This window comes from Mesoplodon densirostris, chromosome 7 (assembly GCF_025265405.1).
Source record: "Mesoplodon densirostris isolate mMesDen1 chromosome 7, mMesDen1 primary haplotype, whole genome shotgun sequence".
Taxonomy (NCBI): domain Eukaryota; kingdom Metazoa; phylum Chordata; class Mammalia; order Artiodactyla; family Ziphiidae; genus Mesoplodon; species Mesoplodon densirostris.
In genome coordinates this window covers 76,900,696-76,919,188 of record NC_082667.1, presented here as the reverse complement: position 1 = coordinate 76,919,188, position 18,493 = coordinate 76,900,696, and the positions used below count along the sequence as shown (strand labels likewise).

Below are 18,493 nucleotides of genomic sequence, written 5' to 3'. Positions count from 1 at the left end.
CAGTTTGAGGTCTCTCACACACCTCTTCCTCTGGAGCCCAACTGTGAGGCCTCAGCTCCCAGGCCCTGTCTTCTCAAAAAGTTCACTGAAACATAAGAGGTGAGCCCAACCGCACAAGCCCATTTAAGGCCTCTTCTGCTCATTTAAGGCCATCATGTCTGCTCATACTTCAGTGACCAAAACATGTCACAGATCTAAGCTGTATTTAGAATATGTGTATTTGTTTACAGTTGGGTGCTCTCACAGAAGAATATTGCATTTTGGACAGTGTTAGCTTAGCATTTCCATTGGCATTTGCAAACGTGATAAATGTCGTGTGCACTTTTTCACCTTTGAGAACTTTTTGAAATTGTGGGACAACTTCTATGGGAACAGAGGAAGGTATATTTTAGAACTCAACTCTAGTTATAGCAGTGTTGGGAGAAGAATTAATGAGATAAGGTCAATACAAATGAAAGATTTGGGATTCACATATTCATAATTAACATTAGCATTCAAAAGAACATTCCTGGAGAATTGTGATGCTTGCTTTACGTGATTTTATCATAAATCATTATAATCTGACCAAGCCACTTCAGTAAAACATACATCATACAGTACATCACATTTTAGTTTTTCCCACCACCGCACAACTTATCATCAGGCACGAAAGGCTACATGTGGTTTGGTTCCATTTATGCGAAATGTCCAGCAGTGGCAGATCCATACACACGGCAAATATTACACATTAGTGGTTGCCAGGGGTTTGGAACAGAGGGAAATAGGGAATGAGTCCTTAAAATGGGTGTAGGTTTCCTCTTGGGGTGATGAAAATGTTTTGCAGCTGGACAGTGGTGATAGTTGCACAACATTGTGACAGTACTAAATTCCACTGAATGGTACAGTGAATTGTAAAATGATCAAAATGGTGAATTTTGTGTTCTGTTCATTTTACTACAATAAAAAGGAGAAAGAATTAGGGAAAGACTTAGAGTTTGGGAAAGTAAGGTGAACTGGTCAAGGAAAAGACAGCTCTACTGTTCAGTTTTCTCTCAGCTCTCCCAGTGCATTAATCCTCAGCAAAAAGTAGCCTGAACTTGTAGATGATAGTCATTCAACACAGTGCAGGGAAAAGTAAATAAAATAAAAGCCAACTCTTCTTCTTTAGCACATCTATGAAAGGTTAACTTCCTGCTCAGCCACATGGAGATTCATGAAGACGTTTCACTTTAGGTGTCCTCTACTTCAGTACTTTACTCACAGCTCATTCACACATGTAGGCAACAGCATTCCTTAATTTGATGGACTCTGCAGTGCTGGTTGTGATCAGTCTCATGAAAAGAAAAGGGAAGGAGGAAAAAGCCTCCACATTGACTTGGTGGTCTTGACGAAATGGATGCAGAAGACAGCTTGAGTGTCAAACTGGAAACTTTTATTTTCCTTTTCCTTTGCTTTTTATCTTTCCTATCAGGTCTTCTGCCCACTTCCCACCCCCTTCTTTCAAACAGGAGAGACACTAATTAGCTGCTTTTTTTTGTTTGTGCTAAAACAACTAATGTTTTGGGTTTCTTGTTGTTCGGTGAACGTTATTGTTTTTACTGCCAAATGAGCTTTGGTGGTTGATGTAGGGGGTCTCTTGGGAACTTAACTTTTTCCAGTTTAAGTGGGAAAGCTTTTTTGTTTGAATGGGCTTTTACTGGGTGCTTCAAGGTTTGCTCTTGGCTCTTTGATGGGGGACTGGATAGCACTGTGTTTCCTTTGAGGTTCCGATAAATAAAGGATCCTATGTCCTCCTGGGCACTTTTTGTTGATTTTGCTGTGTGTCCTCTCTAATAGCCAGATGCAGATTCCAGGAAAATGACATATAAATGAATATAAGTAATCTAATATTTTTAGAATTTGCTTTGGCCATACTCCTGGTCTTATTCTACTTGTAGCAGATGGCGTTAAAGTGCATTAGCTATGTATATATTAAATATAATATAAATATACCAATATTAAATATTATATTGATATATAAATTTAATATACTAATATTTATATTAATGTATAACAATTATGTATTATATTAATATATATTTTTGCCTAGCATATATTATATACAAAATATATGGGTAATGAAGTATATTTATATGGTTAATATGTTCATAATATTAATATGATATATCCTGTAATATTGATTATAAAACAACTATATCATAATATATAAATTATAAATATATATATTTATATATATTATAAATATATAATTATTATTATCTGATATAATACACTATAGTTAATATATTCTATATAACACAATACATATTGTATTAGTATAAGACAATTATATTGTTATATAAATATAATACATCTATAAAACTATATATATTTTAATTATACATTACACATACAAGTATGTATAGCTATTTATAATTTTATTTGCATAGGAATCTGTTCATCATAACAATTGATATAAAAATATGCAATATTTTCAATCAAATGGGCCTTAACCTCACTATCTACACATAACTACTTTTATAATCGTGAACCCTGTCTAACTCATGCTTCCATATCTCTCAACCTGCTTTTCTACACATGCACATAGACGACACACATTTATACACGATATATATGTATACTACCATTTTTCAGTTCAATGTATATAACTATATAATATATATAATTATATTCCTGTGTATGTATACAAATATAAATCAAAGGTATGTGTATAGGTATGTATTTCATACGTTTATATAACTATATCATACAAATAATGTATGTGTATATAAATACATGACTATATACATACATACACAGAAATATACTTATTTAAACAAAAGGGACCTAAATAAACATAGTTCTCTAAGAATAAAACTAGTTCTGTCTCACTGTTTCAATAACAGTGTATAGTTTTCTACTGTATGTGCTTCTATAATTGTTATGAACAATTCCCATTTGTTGAATGTTAAGTTGTTTTAATTTTTTTGCCATTATTAATGAAGCTCTAAAGAATACGGTGGGCAAGATTACTTGAAAAACTCTCCTAAAGGAAAAGGGTTAGGTATGCTAGGTTAAATGTACACAACTTATTTTTAAATGCGTGGTTGATTTTTGAAGTATGCAGTAGCAATTTCCAGGACCCATGAAAGAAGGGTGGTACATGTGTGAGAGTTATAGCTATATTAGGAGTGGATTGAAGATCTTGATAGCTTAGAACAGAAGCTGGAAATCCTGTTTTTATGGAGCCAAGTGGCAAATATTTTAGGCTTTGTAGACCAAAGAGCAAAATTGAGGATATTATTTAGGTACTTATGTAACCATTTAAAATGTTACCAGTTAAAATGTGAAAATTATTCATAGCTCATAGGCCATAAAAATAGGCATCTGTCTGTATTTGTAATACAGGCCATAGTTTAATGACACACCTGACATAGAGACTTGTTTTTAAATGGCCATAACCACGTGAGAGGCAGGAGGTAAGACTCCATCCCTACTAGATGGGAAGTTAGAACTAAACCTATCTATCCCTAGCTTCACCTTCAATGAAAGGGTGTGCCAGGAGAAAAAATATCTGCTGGCAAAGGGAGACTAAGACCAAATTCTCTTGGCCTCTGCTCTGGGTAGGAAACGGGTAGGAAATCTTGAGAATTCTGAACCCCAGATCCGTGTTCCCAGTGTTTGGGTTGCAAATTTATATGCGGTCTTGCAAACAGAAGCTAAGAAATTAACTTAAAATGCTCCCAAATCGGTGGTATTCCAAACACAAAACTAAACCCTTTCTGGAGAGGTAGACCTTCAACACAGGCCTATAGCATTCCCACAGATAAAGTTTAGGTAAACATGAGCTCATGATCTAAATTTACACAATAATGAAGAAATCAGCTAGAAGTGGAGAGAATCAGCAAAAAACAATCAATACCAGAATTAGATTTCCCAAGGCCATCCATCAGATGTTGGAATAATCAGGTGCAAGGCAGAAAATATACATAAAACTAGAACTGAAACAAGGAACAAGGATGTTTTAAAAGACTGGGTAGGATCTTTAAAACATTTTTCAAGTACATGTCATTGATAAAGCTAAAAACTCGAAGGTTGTGTAATACAGCAGATTAATCATGGAGAAGAGTGAATTTATGCTGTTTGTAAAAATATGGCAGGTCAGATTTTCTGCCTAATTTTTTTTTTTTTTTTTTTTGTGGTGTGTGGGCCTCTCACTGTTGTGGCCTCTCCCGTTGCAGAGCACAGGCTCCAGACATGCAGGCTCAGCAGCCATGGCTCACGGGCCCAGCCGCTCCGCGGCATGTGGGATCTTCCCAGACCGGGACACGAACCCGTGTCCCCTGCATTGGCAGGGGGACTCTCAACCACTGCGCCACCAGGGAAGCCCTGCCTAATTATATAAGTAGATTTATCTTTTAAAAATACACATTATTTTAAAGACTTATTGGCTGTAAAATAAGTTAAGGGTATTTCAAAGGGCTTCTCTCCAAAGAAAAGTGAGAAGTAGCAAAACACAGAAAGTCGAGGGGAAAAAATGTCAATATATACATTGCGGTAGGGTGAACTTAGCCTTAGGCTAGCAACAATGTGGACGAGCTGACCCTTAGATACTTACAACTAAGCTGGAATCTTCAAAAAGTTCAACTATTTATAACTAAAAAGATTTCTTAAAATTAATAACCAAGTGTTTTAATTGACATCAGAAGAGTAAAACAATAAACCCTGAGAACATAGAAAAAATAGAAAATAAAGATATGAGCAGAACTTAATAAAACAGAAAAAAGTATAAATTGAGGTGATTTAGTAAGTCAAAAGAATATTCTTTGAAAAGATTTAAAAAACACACTTTGATTAAGCAAAACAAAAACATAAGTAAATAATATACAGGAAGAATCAGGACAATGTTATAGCAGAGAGTACAAACAGAGAATGTATAAAATGCCAGTAAATTTGAACATTTCTGTAAAGTGGACAATTTCCTAGCTCCTAAAGTTTACCAAAACTGACACAAGAGGAAATCTATAGCTGGAGTTCTTTCACCAGTAAAGGAATGAAGTCAATAGTTTACAATCTTTCACCAAGAAAATACCAGACCCAGCCAGATCATTTGGGAGGTGAATTCTATCGAACTTCTATTAAGCAGATAACATCAATATTAACAAAGAAAAACTTGTAGAGATAGCGAAGGAAGAATGCTCCTTTATTCATCTTATGAAGTCTATACAATCCTAATACTGAAAATAGATTAGGACTGTAAGGAAAAAGAAATTTACACGTCAAATTTACTTGTAAATATAAAAGCAAAAATTTTAAACTATGATATTAGCTACCCAAGTTCACTAGAGTAAGAAAAAGCATGAGCAAGTTAGGTCATCCAATGAATGAAAAGGTAGTTTAATGTCAAGAATATATATCAATAGATTGAAAACACCACATTTTATTTCTTTCATCTGTCTCTTTAAAAAATTGATAAGTACTTATATTGATCTCTCTTGTACTAGGCACTGTGCTAAGTCACTTACATATTTACTCCTTTAAACCTTCTATCATCCCTGTGGGAAAGTTCTATTTTGCTTCCATTTCTTAGCTAAGATTCTAACCCCCAGGAAAGTGAAGCAACATTTGTAAGTTTTTGTGGATGGTCAGTGATGGGACCACTACAGGAACACCCAAAGTCTGTGCTTGGAAACACTGCCCCATGTTGACACTCACATTACAGATGAAAGGAAAGGAACCATGCACTTACCATATGGATTAAATCTCACATTACAGGTTAAAGGAAGGGAACCATGCAGTTACATTATAGATTAATACCCCCATAACAGGTTAAAGGAAAAAGAAACATGTGCTTCTCTCAAAAGTTGTAAAGAAAGCATATCCATTTCTGAATATATTTCCCAATTTCTTTTGCTTGTTTTCTGACCTTTGTAGTGCATTTTGCCATGAGGCAAATTTTAATTCTTATATAATTAAATGTATCCTTTTTTCTTTGTATCTTAGAAAGGTATTCCTCATGAATACTTTATTTCATGTCTCCCAGGTTTCTGATACTTTTACAGTTTCATTATTTTTTAACTTTTAACTACTTGCTGTATCTAGAATTTAGTAATGATAGCCATATTTTCCCACTTTTGTTGAATAATTTTTGCTACTGATCCAAAATGTGAATTTTAGTTTAATCTCAATTCCCTTATGCTCTTGCATCTAATTTTAAGATGCTTCCTGTTCCAATGGTTGTTTTGTCTATCTAAAACAAAATGCTACCTTAATTATAATGTAATTATAATATAATAAATGTAATTAGTAAACATAAACGATATATAATAAATAGCATATATAAAATAACAAAATATAATTTACCATATAACAAGGTCCAAGGAGAGCCAAACTATACAATCACTTGAATTAGCCCCCAAAAGATAGTTTATAAAATTCAATATTCATTTGTAATTTAAAAGAAAGAGTAAAATAGGGATTGATGAATGCTTCCAAAATAAGAAGAAAATATATGTCTAAAAGAGAAAGAGGTAAATGATAAACTTTAGTAACACTGGCAATAAATGCAGAACAAGATGAGGATGCCTGATATAATGTTAAAGAAAAAGTATTATGTAACATTGTTTTTGCAGCACTGATGAGTTCACTGAAAAGAGAATCTCATAGAAAAGAGTATCTCATTCTTCTTAATGTCTGTACACTTGTCCATTGCATGAACATAACAGCTTATTTAGCCAATATGTTACTGATCTGCATCTGGATTTCTAGGTTTTCATGGAATTTTATTATGCACAATTGTTTCAAACACTAGGACTTCCTCTCATGTTTATATCTTTTGAAAGAAACAATATCTCCACAGATGATTTATCTGTGCTGGCTGCTAGCTGACTTTGGGTACTCCTCAGTTCTTCCCTTTACCTTCCTTGTCAATATGAAAACGGAAGGCAAGAAGGTCTCCTGTTTAGAGCCTGTAAAGATAGATCTTGGTGATAAAGTCTTGGTGGTAAAGGCTAAAAGTATCAACCCAGAACAAACGTTTTACCAGCTGTAACTATGTGTGATTCCCTTGGCTTGATTCCGTAGAGGATGTAAGACAACACTGTAGAATCTGCGTCAAAGTGCTTCCAGGGGCTTCCCTGGTGGCGCAGTGGTTGAGAGTGCGCCTGCCGATGCAGGGCACACGGGTTCGTGCCCCGGTCCGGGAGAATCCCGCATGCCGCCGAGCGGCTGGGCCCGTGAGCCATGGCTGCTGGGCCTGCGCGGCCGGAGCCTGTGCTCCGCAACGGGAGAGGCCACAGCAGTGAGAGGCTGCCCGCGTACCGCAAAAAAAAAAAAAAAAAAAAAAAAAAGTGCTTCCAGTAGGATGAGCTAAGTCAAGTATGGTGGCATATGTAATTCAAGACAAAATATAATGTGTCCTTTTCTCTCCTAGCAAAACTTGGTGGAGTGAATGTAGAAGTCACTGTATGCTTTGAATTAAAGGAACACAATAAATCTTGTTTTGGAAGGTAAGTATTCTGGTCTCTTCGTGGAGATGAATTGGAAATTGTCTAGAAGAAGGAAAATCAGGTTAACCAAAGTTAAACTCATAAATAATTGAGCATTAATTAAATATCTGTGGTCTATGTTTGTCTTTGATCATAATTTCTCCCAATTTATAGACCTCTTTGATACTTGATGAAGCCTTGTCAAAGATGCACTTAACAATGATTATTACTTGTGTATTAGGTTTTGCCTGGGCCCTGAAGAAACAAACTATCCTAAATTACCAGCTATGATTGTCACTTGATTTCCTCACAGAGAACAATCAGAACTCCTTGTCTTAAGTGGCTTGGAATGTGAAACTAGTTAGTCTCTTAGATATTGTTAGAGGACCCTACAGAGCCCATTGGTGAAAGTTTGGAAAACATTGGGCTTCTTAAAATTGATTCTTGTAGTGCTTTAGGAAAGATCACTGAACCAAAAGGATAACGGTGTTTCTGGTTCTGTTGTTAGCGTTCTCCATGGAAACATTGCTGAAGCTTCTGGACTCAATTTCCTTCCCCATGTGTGAATGTCACTGAAAATATCCAACTCCATTCTATCCCCATATAACTTCAGGAACTTAGCAAAATGAAGACTCAAAATTCATTTCAAATAATGAAATGAATATATAACGTAGAATGAAACTGGGAAAATACCTGGTTTAAATTCTGGAAAGTACCAACTATACAATTCTGGATAAGTTGCTTACTCTTGCTTAGTCTAATTTAATGCCCATCTCACAGGATGTTATGATGATTAATTTAATATCTTTGTATAACACACAGTGTTATGTAATTTCTTCTTGTTTTTCTTGAGTAAATTCATATCCTTAAGCCACTCACTGTAAACAATAGTTACTTACTTGCTTAAATTACTCTTATCTTCTATTATCACCTGAACTGTGTCCTGCTCAAGTTAATATGTGGAAGTCTTAACCCCCAATACCTCATAATCTGACTGTATTTGGAGATAAGGCCCTTAAATAGGTAACTGAGGTCAAATGAGGTCAAATGGGTGGGCTCTAATTCAATATGACTGGTGTCCTTATAAAAAGAAAATATTAGGACACAGACATGCACAGAGAGAAGACCATGTGAAGACAAAAGGAAAACATGGCATCTACAAACCAAGAAGAGGTACCTCAGAAGAAATCAATCCTGTTGACACCTTATCTCAGATTTCTAGCCTGTACACCCGTGAGTGAGTAAATTTCTGTTGTTTAACCTCCTCAGTCTCTGGTACTTTGTCATGGCAGCTCTAGGAAACTAATACAACTTTTTATGGCCTCCTTGTCTCAAGTTGAAAGTTCAATATTTGGCATCATAGCTAAGAAACAAAAATATCATCTACATTCCTTGTTGTAGTCTTTCTTCCCCATTCTCATCGCTAGTAATTTCCATATTTGGGTCTGTTTTCTGTATCTTGTAAACAGAGCGTTACGCTCATTTCTTGTCTTACTGCTAATATACAATAAATGTGCAGATACCGAATAGATTTTGGAGAAGTGCAACATATAGTTGGTACATGTGTGATATGTGTGTATTCATATAATTTATACTTTTTCTCTATTTTCTTCCTTTGGTGTGAGCTAAGATTCTCTGCTTTTGTGACTAGCGCTCCTGAATACTAATCCCTGAATTTAATTCACCAAAAATTGTCAAAAATAATAATAATATGGGGAAAGAGAGAGTGATAGAGGGAGAACAAACAATTAGGCAAGGGCAGTACTGTGAATTATTAGGGTCTTATTAATAAGATTATGTTAGTCTAGAGGAAATGACCGTAAGTACCATCAGTGAGCCCAGTTGGTCTTTACTGACTGCTAGACACATCCCTGAGTTCTGTTCTTAGTCTCCAACTGTATGATGACTACTGTCTGGAAGTATTATCTGAACAACTAAAGTCACTTAATGGAAAAGGAATATGTCTTTAGAGAAGCAACAATAATTTTTCTATCTGATTAAAAAGCAATGTTGACTGTCTGGAAACCTCAGTCATATTTGTAAGCAGAAAAGCATTGGCTATTAAAAGTGGATGATGTAAAGAGATGAGCAGAAACTTTGGCGATAGGTATACCTGGATTTAATTCTCACTTCTACCACTTGGCAGCTGGATAGCCTTAGGCAAGTTTCATACCTCCCTGAAATTCACTTAATTCAGTCTGTAAAATGGCATAATAACTTATTATAGCATCCTTTTAGGAATTTTAAATCAGTTGTTGAAATAAAAGTACACACTATATAGACAAGTATGGATTCCTCAATAGGTGTTTGACCTTTCATTTCTCCAGTATCCCACCCCCATGAAATAAAGAAAAATACTTTTTAAAATTTATGAATATTTCATTGTTCTAAAGTTAAAGCCATAAAAATAAAAATAATCAAATGGCCTACTATCATACCATTAGAAGAACAAAAAAATAGGTGTTCATGAGAGTTCCAAATTAGAATACAAGTTTTCATTAGGCACCTGTTTATGTATGCTATTCTGCTCTTTACAATAAATAATTAAATTTAAAAGACTTATTTCCTCACTTTTAAGACTTTATTAGTTTACAAATTACATATCAACCTATGCTAAAGTTTATACTGACCCATGCTAATGAATTCAGTACAGAAAACAAAAAACACTGCACTCAAGCAAACTACATATATATGTGTATATATATATATATATATATATACATATTACTTAAATGCATTTATATCCTAGCGTGTCTCATAAAGCATTGTGGTAACTCACCGGAATACAGACAATCAAATATAATGGCAAAAGCACTTAATATAAACAGGGCCAAGGAAACATAGACAGAAGATGAAGAAAAGATGAGGGAAATGTGAACAGGAGGAAGTGTAGTTAATCGAGTTGTATGTTTTGACCTTAAGATTCTCTGTGTGGGGACTTCCCTGGTGGCACAGTGGTTGGGAATCCGCCTGCCACTGCAGGGGACATGGGTTCGAGCCCTAGTCCGGGAAGATCCCACATGCCGCGGAGCAACTAAGCCCGCGTGCCACAACTACTGAGCCTGTGCTCTAGGGCCCATGAGCCACAACTACTGAAGCCTGTGTGCCACAACTACTGAAACCCCAGCGCCTAGAGCCCGTGCTCCGCAACAAGAGAAGCCACAGCAATGAGGAGCCCGCACACCACAACGAAGAGTAGCCCCCGCTCACCCCAACTAGAGACAGCCTTTGTGCAGCAACAAAGACCCAACACGGCCAAAAATAAATAATAAATAAATTTATTTTTTAAAAAAAGATTCTCTGTGGATAAAACAACATGTAAATAATTGGTTACAAAGCCACATTATTTGAAGATGCCAGACTGCACATTAACAGTCTGACACAAAAGGACAGCACAGGAAAACTATTCAAAGGTAAAGATTTTTAAATCTTTGCAGTTTGATCCTTTTAGAGCAACTATAATGAGCTCGACACACATTTCAACACTCAACATTTTAATCACATGTTCAAAGTATGTCTCAGAGTCATTGGAAATAGCTGTTGTCTCTGTCCCTGATATCCAAAACTGATCTGTGATGTGTAAAACTCAGGAGGTATTGATATCCACTTTTTGGCATCTGAACAGGAAGCAAAGTTGTTTTGCAGTGATAATAAAGAATGAAGTAAATGCAAAAGGTTACAAAAGACAAAGTACTGAGGGAATGTATTAACAAAACGAGTCAAACTAAATTCTGGTGAAGTGGGGCCTACGATTGTACACACTCCATGGAAATACCCCAGCCTAAATACTGGCATAGGAGGAAGGGTACTGCGAAGCCCATCACAGTATAATCCTTTAAAATGTCCCTTTCAAGGTTGGCTCCACTCAACACTGAGTATAGGAAATCTTCCCATCAGGCAGAAACACTGGCTGCCCAATGATTGACCAAGAAATTAACACACTAATGAATAAATGATGCTAATTTATTTCTATCCCTGACAACGGGAAACAGCACACACTCTGTGTCAATGGTATGTCCTCTTTCCCACTTTTCTAAGCGGTAAATTATGTTTTTCCCTTCATTGCTTTATATCATGTGTGGCAGGCATGATGGGAAATGGCTATCAACGGTTCTGTTATTGATTTCTACCTTCATTTCATTGTGACTAAACAAGATACTTTGTATGATTTCAATTTCTTAAAAATGTATTGGTACTTGTATTGTGGCCTAACATATGGTCTTTCCCAGAGAGTGTTCCATGTGTACTTGAGAAAAATGTGTATTCTGCTGTTGTTGAGTGGAGTGATCTATATACGGCTGTTAGGTTTAGTTGGTTAAATGTGTCATTCAGTCCCCCTACCTCTCTACTGATCTTCTGTCTAGATGTGTTTTCCATTATTGAAAGCAAGGTATTGATCTCCAACTATTATTTTAGAACTATCTATTTCTTCCTTCAATTCTCTCAATGTTTGCTTCACATATTTGGGGGTTGTTTGGTACATATATGTTTATAGTTGTTATATCTTCTTGATAGATTGGACTTGTTATCAACATATAGTGGCCTCCTTTTCCTCTTGTGATAGTTTTTGATTTAAAGTTTATTTTGTGTGATAGTAACATAGCCATCCCAGATCTATCTTCCTTCCTTCCTTCCTTTCTTTTTCTGTCTCTCTTTCCTTCTTTTTTGTTACTATTTGCATGGGATATTTTATTCTATGCTTTAACTTTCAAGCAACTTGTGTCTTTTGAAATCAAGTGAGTTTTTTGTGGACAGCATATACTTGGATTATGGTTGTTTTTAAAGTCCATTCTGCCAATGTTTATCTTTTTATTGGAGAGCTTAATCCACTTACTATTTCAAAACTTACTGATGAGGAAGAACTTAATTCTGTCTGTTTCCTGCTTGTTTTCTGTATGTCTTATGCATTTTTTGCCCCTGATTTACTCCATTACTGACTTCTCTGCTTAGCCGATTTTCTTGTGGTGAACTCTTGATTCCCTTTTCATTTCTTTTTGCATATAGTCTATTGATATTTTCTTTGTGGTTCTCAAGAAGATTACATTTACCATTCTAAAGTTGAAACAATATAATTTCAATTGAAACCAACTTCAGTAGCACACAGAAACTCTGTTCCTCTACAGTTCCATTCCTCCTCTTTACATTATTGTTGTCACAAATTACACCTTTGATACTTTGTGAGCCCAATAACATGGATTTATGATTATTTTATGCATTTGTTTTTTCAATCATGTAAGAAATAAAAAGTAGAGTTACAAGCCAATAACACAATACTGGCTTTAGTATTTGCCCATGTATTTATCTTTACTGGAGATTTCTATTTCTTTCTACAGCTTCGAGTTGCTGTCTAGTGTCCTTTCATTTCAACCTGAAGGTTCAATTTAGCATTTCTCCTAGGGCAGTGGTAGGAAGTTGTAAAATAAACGCCCTCAGCCTTTGTTCATCTGGGAATGCGTTAATTTCTCCCTAAGTTTTGAAACCAGTTTGGCCAAATATAGAATTCTTGGTGGACAATTTTTTTTCTTTCAGCACTTTAAATATGTCTGGCCTCTTGCTTCCATGGTTTCATATAGGAAATTAGCTCTAATCTTTCTGAAGATCCCTGCTTTGTAACAAATTTCTTTTTTCTTTCTCCTTTGGGAGAAAAGATTCTTTCTGTGTCTTTTGGCTTCTGAGAGTTTGATTGTACTGTTTCTTGCTGTGGGGTTCTTTGAGTTTCTCTTAGTCCTGAAATCAGCCAAAGATTTATAGCAACCAAACACATACTGAACCAGGGAAGAGGCAATTTGAAAATGGCAGGAAAGCTTTGTGGCATTTTTACTTGCCCTTGCCCCATCCACTGTTAGTGTAGTGATGGTCTTAAAGTGTTGGAGTCTTAATGCAGTGATAGTCTTAAAGTAGCAGCAGACCATTCCTAGTATGGGACCCTCAATCCTGCTTCAGGAGGGAGCAGAAGAGACCGTACTGTCAGATTATCATGTGTATCCGTTCTAACCTGTCTGGGAGCTACCTGAAGGACTGACACAAGATGCTTATCTCTGCCTTAGCTAACTTGGAACACAGTCTGGAAAAGCAGCGGTCATTGCTCAAAAAAAGTGCAAGGTGAACTAACAAAGCACAGATGGCTGGGGCAGAAGACTGTGCATTGAAATACAATAGACCACAGAAGATGCAGGAGCCAAAGTTGGGGGAGATTCTTTGGGAAATTAGAACCTACAAAAAGTACACATGTGCCCAGAGAAATTAAGAAAGCCACATGCATACTCAAGATAAGATGCATGTTCTGAAAACACCAGAGGAGTCTCTAAGCTTTGACCATGGGCTGAGCCCTGAACTCAATGCAGGTCAGCTAAATGTTGAAGGAGTGATCCAGCAATCTTCACAATGGGCAGAGGTGTGTGGTTTTGAGTGTGCATGTGGATGTGCTTGTGTATATTTGTTTTTGTTTGTTTTAGTTGCAGGAATTCAAGGAAATCTCTGTCAAAACATTAGCTAAACATGAACTAAAGGAACAGAGACTTCAGTGCGTACATACAATAAGGAAAACAGTCATTGCAAAAATAGTTTGGAAAGGTCCCTAAACAAACAGATTACTACAGCCTTCAACAATCAAAAGCCCAGAAGACCCTGGGAAAGTGGGAGAATCTGATTTCCATAGATACTACATTATAATATTTGAAAGACAAATTTTCAACCAAAAAAATCACAAGGTATACAAAGACATGGAAAAGTATGGTCCATTTAAGAAAACAAATTAATTGATGAAACCATCCCTAAGGAAGCCCAGACATTTCTCCATTGCATATTCTTGCCTCCTTTTTCATAGACTCATTGACCATAAGTGCATGGGTTTCTTTCTGGGCTCTCTATTCTGTTCCAGTAATCGATGTTTTGTGCCAGTACCACACTGTTTTAATTACTGTAGGTTTGTAGCACAGTCTGAAGCCAGGGAGCATGATTCCTCCAGTTGTGTTCTTCTTTCTCAAGACTGTTTTAACTATTCAGGACCTTTTGTGTTTCCATACAAAGTTAAAATTATTTGTTCTAGGTCTGTGGAAAATGCCCTTGATATGTTGATACAGACTGCATTGAATCCGTAGATTTCCTTGGGTATGATGGTCATTTTAACAATATTAATTCTTCCAATCCGTGACTATGGTATATCTTTCCAGCTGTTTGTGTCATCTTTAATTTCTTGTATCAGTGTCGTATAGTTCCCTGGGTACAGGTCTTTTACCTCCTTAGGCAGATTTATTCTTATGTATTTTATTCTTTTTTACGAGATTGTAAATGGGATTGTTTCCTTAATTTCTCTTTCTGATAGTTCACTGTTAGTGTATAGAAATACAATAGATTTCTATATATAAATTTTGTATCCTGCAAATTTACCAAGTTCATTTTTGAGCTCTAATAATTTTTTGATGGTGTCTTTCAGATATTCTATGTATCATGCCATCTGCAAACAGTGACAGTTTTACTTTTTCCTTTCCATTTTGGAGTCCTTTTATTTATTTACTTTCTTGTCTGATTGCTGTGGCTAGGACTTCCAAAACTACCTTCAATAAAAGTGGTGAGAGTGGGCATCCTTGTCTTGTTCTGGATCTTAGGGGAAATGCTTTCAGCTTTTCACCATTGAGTATGTTAGCTATGGGCTTGTCATATATGGCCTTTATTATGTTGAGGTATGTTCCCTCTATGCCCACTTTCTGGAGAGTTTTTACCATGAATGGATATTGAATTTTTTTCAAAAGCTTTTTCTGCATCTCTTGAGATGATCATATGGTTTTTAGTGTTCAATTTGTTACTGTGATGATGAGAGACCTAAGACAGCTACAGAGGCTAAGTGACCTTTCCTTCCCTGAATGGGTAGGTATCCTTGTTCTGCCTTCTAATTGAGTTAGTATCTGAGTAAAGAACTGCCAGGTGTCATTTAGTTCACAATACACTGCTGTGGCAATATAGAAATGAATTTGCCTAAATCATTTGGCTTTTCTAAATTATAGTAAATGAATATACTGAATGAATACTTCAACTTAAGGAAATGTTCTTAAAAATATATTAATGTAGGCAGTTCAGCAGAGAATTGAAAGCAAAACAAATAACTCAGGTAAAGGGTTGAAATTAAGGTACACTCAGTTGTATCCAGTTTCCTTTTGTAAATCTCTCTTTTTAATTAGAGTGGACAGTCACTGGAGAATATCTGACTTGGGGCTAAGGAAATCTAAGCCTTCTTGGCCACACTGTATTCTCTTATGTCGTTTAATAAAGACACCAGTTGGGTTGCTGAAAAAGTAGTGGGAAAAATCAATCCCTCACATCCAAAGGGCAGCTCTTGAAAATATGTGGATTGTTGTAGTCATTTTGCTCTTCTGGCCTCAGAAGTTCTAATCTTAACCTTAGCCCCTCATGCAGAGAGACTTTTTAAACCAATTCCCACATTACTCATTATGTGACTGTTGAATAAGAGAAACCCAGCTCTTTTCTTTTTTTTTTTTTTTTTTTTTTTTTTGCAGTATGCGGGCCTCTCACTGTTGTGGCCTCTCCTATTGCAGAGCACAGGCTCCGGACACGCAGGCTGAGTGGCCATGGCTCACAGGCCCAGCTGCTCCGCGGCATGTGGGATCTTCCCGGACCGGGGCCCGAACCCGCGTCCCCTGCATCGGCAGGCGGACTCTCAACCACTGCGCCACCAGGGAAGCCCCCCAGCTCTTTATGCTTTCAACCAGTTATCTTCTTCAAAAATTTGTTTGGATTTTTATACCTTAATCTTGCCTGGCAAGGGACTTATGGGAAGGTTCTTATTGTTTGAAAGTTTGGTGCCAGTATCTGCAAAGAAAGAAGAAAGTAAAGAAGGAAAGGTGTGTTTATCAAACATCCCAATCATGAAGGTGTGTGAAAGCAACTTTTGAAAAAGTTAATCTGTCAGAGTTTAGCTGTATTATTACATTTTTTTATTCATTGAAAATAAATAATTATCAATGAATCCTTTCTAGATTTTCTAGTTTCCCAAAGTTCCCTGTATTCACATTCTAAGCTGAAAAATGGTATTTTAAGTCACTGCTCTCCACCTTATATTATTTATAATCACTCCTCATGACCTCTTCCTTCAAAGAAACGTGATCCTGAGAAGTGTCCTTTGTTTGTCTTTGTGGAATAAGTGATGGGGATGCATCCTGGAGACCTGTGAGATGTTTAAATTGTGGCCTAATGAAACTAGGATGGAGAGTTCTGGAAAGATCTGGAAAGATGGCTGGTAGAGTGTGGCCAGATGTGGGAGAAGAGAGACGTACAGAGAGGGGGAGAGGAAATTTTCAGAGGGAGAAAATTAAACAAAGAATTCAATAAGTTTTGTTGTGTGGTGTGGGATGCAAGCCTTTCTCTCTCCCTTTCCTTCACAATCTCTTTGTTAAAGACTGTGTTTTTCATTAGTTTTACTAAGATAGGATTTGCCGTTTTGTTTGGATACTGAGAATGGACCCATGGAAACAGTTACATTTGGGTTATCTCTGACTATCTTTAATGAAGGACATAAATATCGGCCACACTATCTATGCACATGCTATCACCATGCCTTTTTTGTTCTCTGTTCATATATCTAAGTCCTCTTCTTTAAGGTCAATCTCAAATCTCATCTGAAATGTACATTTATTGATAGATTCAACCCATAATGAACTGTCCCTTCTTTGTCCTCCTTAGGCTCTGATTATCTATAAAAACTAATTTTTGAACTTAGAAACTGTCCAATATGATATATTAGTTATTTCATCAGCATCTGTTATATCCTCAACACAGTTATAAGCTTTTGTGGGGCTGGGATCATACATTCTGTAATTTTTCTCAGTACTTACACTTACTTTGATAAAAAGCGCATTCATTCATCTAAACATCATTTATTGAGTGTTAATTAAATGTCTCAACTCAGTAAATATTGTTTGAATAAATGCATGCATGAATGAGGGAGTATGCAATAAGTAGCCTAATGTACCGCCCAATGTGAAAAAACCAAAAACATAAACACAAAAGCAAGCCAAAAAGTGGCCCAGGACTTTCTGTAAAATATCCTGCTTTTTGTTGGATGAGGCCATGAAAATCAAGATGCTCCTGAAAGGTCTTAAGAGCTGACCAAGAATAGTAAACAATTGAAATTCTCTCAGGCTTATTCAACCCTATCACTGGACACATTTATACCTCTCAGGAATGTTATTAAAAGAAGAGATTAATAAAGCTTTTATAGATGAGTTGATAAATCTCTAAATATTTAAATCTTCATTTCCTCCTAGGTTTCTCTATTTTGGGTTTCCAAAAGATTTCAATAAACCACAGGATAATTTAAAAATTAGACATTATCTTTCTTACCTTCATGTTTTTTGACGTCAAACACCGTTTTATTTTCTCCATAGTGCCGCCCAATTTCCACCAATACAGTTCTTAAGTGAATTTTGCTCTGGATGGTGGGATATATAAGATGTAAATGAATTGTTTGTATATGTTTTAGAATTCTTCAAAAGGGCCTGGCCATGGAAATGCATTGAATATTACATAAATAACTAAAGTAACTTCCTCAGAATTATTATTCTATTCTGGTTAGGATACTCTCTGCTCTGGTTTGTTAAAATTTCCCTCTAGAGTGGTTTTAATTTTGTTTCTGGTAGGGTCCTAGGATTTATTGCCACACCCATCCTGCATCTGTTTTTCTTTGAATTACTCTCCTTGCAGTTTCTGATTCCTACAGGGCCTTCCAGGTTAGTGACAAGCTGGCCATCACAACTCTGGGAAGGACAGGCCTACTTTTCAGAGGTGTTGATGTTTTCTGTACCTGAAGGTTTTCAAGAGATATCAATCTTCCTCACCACCTCCCTTGGCCCTCTTAATGGACTAAGCAGTTCCTCATGAAATTTCTGTAGGATATCTGTACTAACTTCTCAATATTGTTCCATCCTGAGTCTAAATTCCTGGCCTCAAGGTAATGTTGGATTTCTAGCTCCAGCCCCTATTTACATAAGGCCTATACTAAGGAACGGAACCCATAGACATCAGTCTGCTCTTAT

The 18,493-nt window shown here is 36.2% G+C and overlaps 1 pseudogene; it reads right to left on the bottom strand.

Moving 5' to 3' along the window:
- Positions 1-17,843, bottom strand: part of LOC132494202 (centrosomal protein of 78 kDa-like) — an 83,263-nt pseudogene extending 65,420 nt beyond the window's left edge.
- Positions 17,844-18,493: the final 650 nt, after the last annotated feature.